Source organism: Anneissia japonica, unplaced genomic scaffold, assembly GCF_011630105.1.
Source record: "Anneissia japonica isolate Jap-2015-1 unplaced genomic scaffold, ASM1163010v1 scaffold180_len884964_cov147, whole genome shotgun sequence".
NCBI lineage: Eukaryota > Metazoa > Echinodermata > Crinoidea > Comatulida > Comatulidae > Anneissia > Anneissia japonica.
The window spans coordinates 120,650-128,453 of NW_022696035.1; the positions used below are offsets into that span (position 1 = coordinate 120,650).

The 7,804-nt window shown below is 34.2% G+C and overlaps 1 long non-coding RNA gene across 1 annotated transcript; it reads left to right on the plus strand.

Annotated features, from left to right (window-relative positions):
* The first annotated feature begins 689 nt into the window (after positions 1-689).
* LOC117101697 lies at positions 690-6,219 on the plus strand. Its single transcript, XR_004444304.1, has 3 exons — positions 690-703; positions 5,026-5,123; positions 5,878-6,219. It is a non-coding gene; the product is annotated as an uncharacterized LOC117101697 (long non-coding RNA).
* The last annotated feature ends 1,585 nt before the right edge of the window (positions 6,220-7,804 follow it).

The window sequence follows — 7,804 nt, forward strand, 5'->3', positions numbered from 1 at the left end:
GTATAAGAGACATGTGTATATATATAAAATATATATATATATATATATATATATATACATATATATATGCAATATAATTGTATGTTAGCATATTATAAATAATTATATGCTAAAATTGTGTCATGTCATTTGATGGCAAATGTCATTTTATCACTTCCATGTTTCTGGGATAAACCGCCAGTACATCTTCGAGGTGCAATTTAATTTAATTCGATTCAATAGAACAACATACAAGCAAAATGCAAACACACAAAACAAACTAAAAACTTTCTTAGTCTTCTTAAACGTCATTTCTTTACATGTTTAAATTACTTTGTATTACAATTTTAATATTTTAATCTTTTACATAAACCATTATTTTAACTGTTTTATTTTTTTTCGGATATAACGCTTTAACAATATGTACATAGCCTATTTAATATATATTTAATATGAAATAATGTTTAATTTGGCCAGCTGATGTCTAGGAGGCCCCTTGACAGTGAACTTATTCACTTTTGAGTAATCCTGTCAGGTATCAACTGATGTTTTGTTGTCACACTTGTCATGTTTTTATACGTTTACGTTCTGTGTATTATTTTATGTAAATGACGAAAAAATGTTATGATATTATATGATATGATATAATATATTAAAATATGAAATAAAATTTAACTGGCCTATATTTCTTAATTTTTATTTTTATGTCTTGCAGGAACAAAAGGTATGTGAATAATAGGGTAACGACGGTGCAGATTATTATGGTATAGTATTAATAAGATGAAGGTGATGATGAAGATGAAGATAAAGATGATGACGAAGATTATGATAAAGATAGTAACTATTTTACTTGGGTACTTCGCAATGTCTGTTACATCTGATTTCTTTTGATCACAAGCTTGTTAAGTGCTTCTATAAACTACAATTTGATTTGTGAAAATTGACTAAGAAACTGAAAAGTTATAGCAAAAGAATTTTTACGATTTTTGTAAAAAATTATGTTCTTATATAACATTAAACTGTCATTTTGACAATTTTGGACTAAGGTGCACAAAACGACAATGAGTAGATACAGAAAAATTATTTACTTTTTCTGCAAAGTGAGTTTCATGAAACACCGGAGACCACATCGGTAAAATGAATGTTGATAACAAATATAATTTCAGTATAATGTTCATACAACAATTTATTAGGCTTTTCTAACCACCGCAGGACGTGCGATTATTCGCGCAATTGACACGCGCGTCACACTTTGACGGTTAATTATGTTGTTTTTGGGGGGGTTTTTTTGCTATAGTTTAAGGCTATGTTCTCACACGGCTGCTAACGGTTAGCATAACCGTCAGCTGCCGTGCGTCCATACGAGAAAATCCCCATCCGGATACCAAAAATATGATGATCGAATTACTGGCCAATAAGAAACTGGCAATTGTAAACGCGTACGTGTGATTGGTTAATGATAAAAACGCGCTCAACTTACTAACCGATAGCGCTTGCTAACCGTTAGCGGTATCCGGATACTGCTAGTTCTTCTAACACAATACGAATTACAAAATAGCCTAGGCCTAGTTATTCATCGTATCCGTACAGTACTGCTGATGTGTAGTTAACGCGTAGGCGCTGCCTACTGCAGGAGCACAAATCAGCATACGCACAAAATATAAATACGCACACAGTATACTGATCATATCACTATAGTACCGATGACTGGTACAACACAGTTGGTTATAAAAATACTAATATTAAAAAACGGGCGATTGACTTATAAAGCAATTAGTAGAGCATGCATCGTACACTAGCGGAAAATTATTATATTTAGGTAAATTTTTTCAAGCATTAAATCTAACCTTCGTATAATAATTTTCATATAGTGTACTATGCGGAGCTCTACTAATTGCTTATTAGCGTACACCACTGAGTTACGACAGTCATGCATCAATGATTTTGAACTCGGCCAAGATTTGACTAATCACAAGCCTAGATGTAAACAGGAAATAAAACGCGAGATTACGAATACAAATATTTCGCGCGAATACTTACGCTAGTCGCCTAGTCTGAACACTTCGCTAGTTACATCATGGATTAACGTACGCCAGGCGTTAGATACACCTGGCATATCTCTCAGGTCTGAACTTAGCCTAAGATGTCCCGCGATGTGCGTCTGTTGTTGGATTGCCTTGGTTTTAGAGCGGAGGCGAATTGTATGGTTGGTGAGGATGCAGTCGGCCAGGGCCCAAACATTTTTGAAAATTAAAAAGAAAATGTAGGCTTAGCTATTAAGTCAAAAGCGTCGTACGAGATAGGCCTAATTAAAATTCCCGGCAAAATTTCACTAAAAAGATTGTTTTTTTGAAAAAAATACATATGTTACTCTATTTATTATAAACAATGGAAAAATATTGTCCTAAATTTTAGTTTTACGCAAAAGAATTTTTTTTTAAATGAGAAATACAGACTATTTCTCATAGGAGATTACCATTTTCTCGATGAATTCTTCGTTACTAGGCAAATTCAGAGGCTGTAGATCGCACCCGCTGGAATGCTCTCGCTTTTATGTATACTTTATACAGTCAATAAAGTGCGCCCTCTCTAATGAAATTGGTTTTTGTACTTTACATCAAAGAGTATATTATAAAGCCTGTTTTCCACTTGGCGAATTTATTCGCGCGAATGGAAAGCGGCGGCTCATGCATATGCGCATTCACGTTTCTATCGGAGTTTTTGCTAGCGAAAAAATGCGCAACCAATCAGAACTCAGGAAGCCAACGGACGCTTTGATTCGCGCGAATAAATTCGCCTAGTGGAAAACCAGCTTTACAGCATCTCGCACACTGCGATCGATCGAGTAGGCCTGAGATATGTTTGTTGTTTAATTGTCAAAATCTCGGTCAGAATCATTTTTTTAACAGATTTGAAATAATTCCTGTGAAATATTATTTTTAACAAGTGTCAATACTAGCAACGGAAAATATCATGTCGACCGTTTTAACAGAACCTAAATCGAGGTAAGGCTAGGCCTAGCCTAGCAGTGTTGGATATGCTGATGTTTTTGGCGCCTACTATGTTTCTTCGCAGACCTATCGCAAAATCAAACATGACAAATTCATCCGCATTTATTTTTTGTGTGGAAGACAAAAAAAATCAAATTTCAGTGTTATTTTACATTTTTTCATGTTTAGGAATGTCTAAATTCAGTTAAATTAGCAATTTCATATTACATTTATGAATCTTTATAACATAATTATAGAAATCAGATTTTTCTTAATAACTGAAATCTTGCCGGGAATGGGGCTTTATGTCGTACGTACGAGATAATATTAAGTCGTACGTACAACGAATTAATATCTCGTACGTACGACTTAGTAAAAGATGACAGTCTAGTATAAGCCCGGACTGCTCATTTATCCAGCAATTATGATGTTGCACAGTTCATTCAATTCAAGACCACTTATGTGAACTGAACATTTTGAGGTAATCTTGGCGTTTGGTGCTGTGTTTTTAAAAGGTTAAAGATTGTTATTTGGTTCTTGGTTCGAAAAATTGGTGTCGAATTAGAGCGTTCTTGAATTAAAAAACGGATTCAAATAAGAGCTGCACCACCCTTCTTCAAGAGGAAAAATGCACTAGCAGGGGACGAATAGAAACCCCGTCGGGGAGATTTGCATTCCACCTGTAACCCTCTCAGGGAATAGTCGTCAGCTCCTAAAATATGAATAGGCGAATAACGCCGTGGGTATTGATCTTCACGTTAAGATGCTTTTCGTGTGTTTTAACTTCATAATTTTCTTTATTGTCTGTATAATTTCATTTTTGTTTTTCGAGTTTTATTTTACGTTAGACTTTTTAAATGACTTTTGTTTTTGTAATTTCAACATCACTTCTTATTATGACATAGGCCCTAGTCTAGTTGTTGTTGGTGTTGTTATGAGTATAATAATAATAATTATACTAATATTAATAATACTTACAACAATAATGGAGCTTAAATTGTCTTTATGTTTTTAATATGTTCTACATTAATGTTTTGTTTTTTACGTTTTTAAAAATCTGATGATTTTTATTATTATTATTATTATTATTATTATTATTATTATTATTATTATTATTATTATTATTATTATTATTATATTGTATCGTATATTTTTTATTTTTATGAATGTATTTTAATGTGCAATAGTTTTTAAATGGTATTCGGCAGGACAATTTTTTATTTTGGAGAAATTTAAGTTGTTTTTTCTTGATTCTGATAACCCTAATGAGCTGTCTCTGCGCCCTGGTGTGGCGGCAGCGGGGGCCGGGGGCACGGGCCCCCGTTGGGGAGAAAAACAACTATTCGTCAGGGAGAAAAACCAGTTATCTGTATTTTGTACATATTAGTAGACCATAAAATCGATGTTTCCCCTTCGTCTGCCCCCAACGGAAAAATCCCGGTGCCACCCTTTTCTGGGCCCCATCTGGAACCCCTGTCAGGGAATGGTTGTCGTTAAAGCTCTTAAATTTAAAACAAAATTAGTATAATTCAGTGCACCTTCCAATTCGAGAGACTGATCTATTACCTTTCTAACAACAGCCCGTAAAACTGTCAGGAGGGGAAGGGTGACGCCTGGGCCTTAAAACCAAAGTGGGAGGGGGCGGGGCGAGCTCCTTTTACTACCAAACACAATAGAGACTTTGCACGCCAGTCTTCGGCCATGAAATTAAGTAGGTAGATTTCACCCCTTAAAGTAGAGAGCAAAAATACTTACCTGAAACGCAATGCACATCCCCCATTTTATTGGCCCCGGGCCCCATGAGTAGTCGTTACGCTGCGTATTTGCTATTTATGAAACACCGATAACCGTTTTCAAAGTGCTATTATTATATCGGAGTGGAAGTAAATGCATGGTTAAGCCTAAGCCTAGCTGTCCGGCAATGAGCAGTCGGCGGTTCATACTATATATTTATCTCGTACGTACGAGATACTGTAATGAATCAAATATATGTTTATGTTGGTAGCAATACGCATCCGCAGCATCACGCCCGAAGAATTTTTTTTTTCATATACAGGAAGGATGTGCCGAAGAATTGGGAACAGAATAAGTTGTTGGCCATAAAAGAGAAATTAGAAGGATGTTCAAAATTTTGCGCTGATCATTTTTTATTCGGTTAGTAAAATTTGTATTAATACTAACATGGAAAGTATTTTATATCTTTTATAACAACAACAACAACAACAACATCAACAACAACAATGTCAATAACAATTACAATAATAATAATAATGATGATAATAATATTTTATATCTTTTATAACAACAACAACAACAATAACAATAACAATGACGATGATAATAATAATAATAATAATAATAACAATAACAGTAATAATAGTAATAATAATAATAATAATAATAATAATAATAATAATAATAATTAAAATAGTTTTAAATAGCGCCGAATCCATCAAATAAGATGCTCAGGAACTCGACCAGTTTTAAGTTCAAGATACTAAGTTTAGAGTTCTACTATTTGATTTTGGAAAGGGACGAAACATAAAATAATGAGTACAGTATAAATTGAAAATAAGCTACATATAAATGACTCAAATCTTTTTATAATAATTTCGTTTTCGTTCGTTAAATGATAGGCCAATCCAATGCAATGTGTTGTTAAACCACCAATCAAATGGCAAGGATGAGGCGATGTTATATTGAAGTAACTAATAAAAGGAAAAGGCTGGCAATTTAATATTCAGTATTGTAGGCACCACTGTAGAAAGACCATTTTCCTATGGACCTATATCTTGACTGTATAATTGCATTCTGCGAGGCGTAATTATAGGCCTAATAATTAATATATTTCCTGAAGTAATTTAATAAATAGTAATGATTTTCGTCCCTTTTTTTCTTATTTTAACAGTTGAATAATCATTGTGATTGGCTGAAATAAAGAAGAACACTCCGCATGCTCAACAATCGTTTATCCTGCTTCGTTACTTGTTTCATTATGATTATTAATTAGACCTTTCTATTTAATTCATTATTATAATAATTATTATAATTATTAAATTAATGGTATTAAGCTATTGTATTAGTCAATTACATACGTAATGCATAATAAATTATAGTCTGCATAATCAAAATTCCAATAAATACAAATATCAATAGTTTATAACATATCTGATGCTGAATACATAGTACAGTATAGTAATTGTTATACAATAGAGGGGTTTTACCTAATAAAGGCAATTACACGCAATTACTTCGTTTACTAATTATGTGTGTTTTGTTTCAATGTAATATGCATTTATTTAAATTATCTCAATTAATAATATAATTATTTAAACAATCATCTAGTTACCAAATTTGATGTTTACATTTCATTGCGCTTTAGAAATGGTATTTTCATTACCATTTTGTATAACATATGCAAATAAGATGGAAATTTAAATAATACCACATGAACAATTCATAATTTTAAATAAAATAGAACCACTATTAAGTGGGACCAACGCAAGTGTTCCTTTAATAGGGTGTCCCCTGAATAAGGATAGGTCAGAATGAGTAAAGATATACTTTCCTTCGTCTGTGGCCAAAAAAAAATTTCCCTTAATAAGGGTGTCCCAAAGGAGGGGCTTTACTGTATCATGATATCACACTTCAGACCAGCCAAAGAAAGTCGTGGAAACAGTTTGAGAGCGTTTTGTAGACTAAGTGTATACATACGTACGGAAGCGCATAAGTGCCATTCTACTTGACGACTTGTCAAGATTAATTATCTTGTCAAGAATTCGACATAATATACGACATGCACAGATAAGTTTTCCTGCCATGTTTACTTATCAACTTTTAAAAGTCAACTTGGCAAAATAATTTATCTTGCCATGACGACATGAACTTTTTGTGAAGTCAACTTGGAAAGATAATCTATATCGCCATGACAACATATAATTTTTACTATGTCGACTTGGCAATATAATCTATATCGTCATGACGACATGGCTAATTTAAGTTAACTTGACAAGATAATGTATCTCACCATGGCAACTTTTAAAAGTTAAGTCGATATGGCAGGAAAACTTATCTGTGCATGTCGACATGATATGTATGTTATGTCGACTTGACAAAATAATTAATCTTGACAAGTCGTCAAGTAGGCTGGCACTTAGGGCTTCCGTACATACGCTTTGTCTACAAAAAAAATGCAAATGCCTGATCATTTATGTCTGCAAATGTGCGAACAACTTTTGCCCTAACGCAGGTGGCGCTGTACAACGTACCTCCGGCTGTTCGGTAAAGACTAAATCTAGCAGCCCCGAGGAACATTATTTAAATATCATGAATAATCAATACCAGATGCAGAAAGCGTGACGGCGGTATGAATCTTGTCTAGCGAATCTCAGCGAGCGTTGGAACAAGTGGAATTGTGTGCAGTTCAGCTTGCGAACCGTGTTTCAGGATGGGTAAGGTTTGATTGCATCTCGATATGTCAGCGTGTTGTAGGGTTTATGGAGTATAATTGTCTGCGATATCTCATGGGCTCTAGTAAATTTTGAATTTCATTTATATTATTCAATGTATGACGAAGCAATTTCTTGTGCTGTATTTTTTGCTTTAACAAGATCAAACATTGTCTATACAGTGTAGGCATAATTCTCTTATTGTCTTCTGTATTGACGAGGGAGGGGGTATGGGGGTGGGTGCTGTGGCGGCTCTAGGATATCATTTATGGGGTGGGGAGCTACGATGTCCGACTGGGCGGGCTAAGTATTTATGGTTGTAACTATAGTGCGCAGCGTTATCTGAGGGCCGAAGGCCCGAGCCGGAGGCGGGTATGGGAGGGGGTA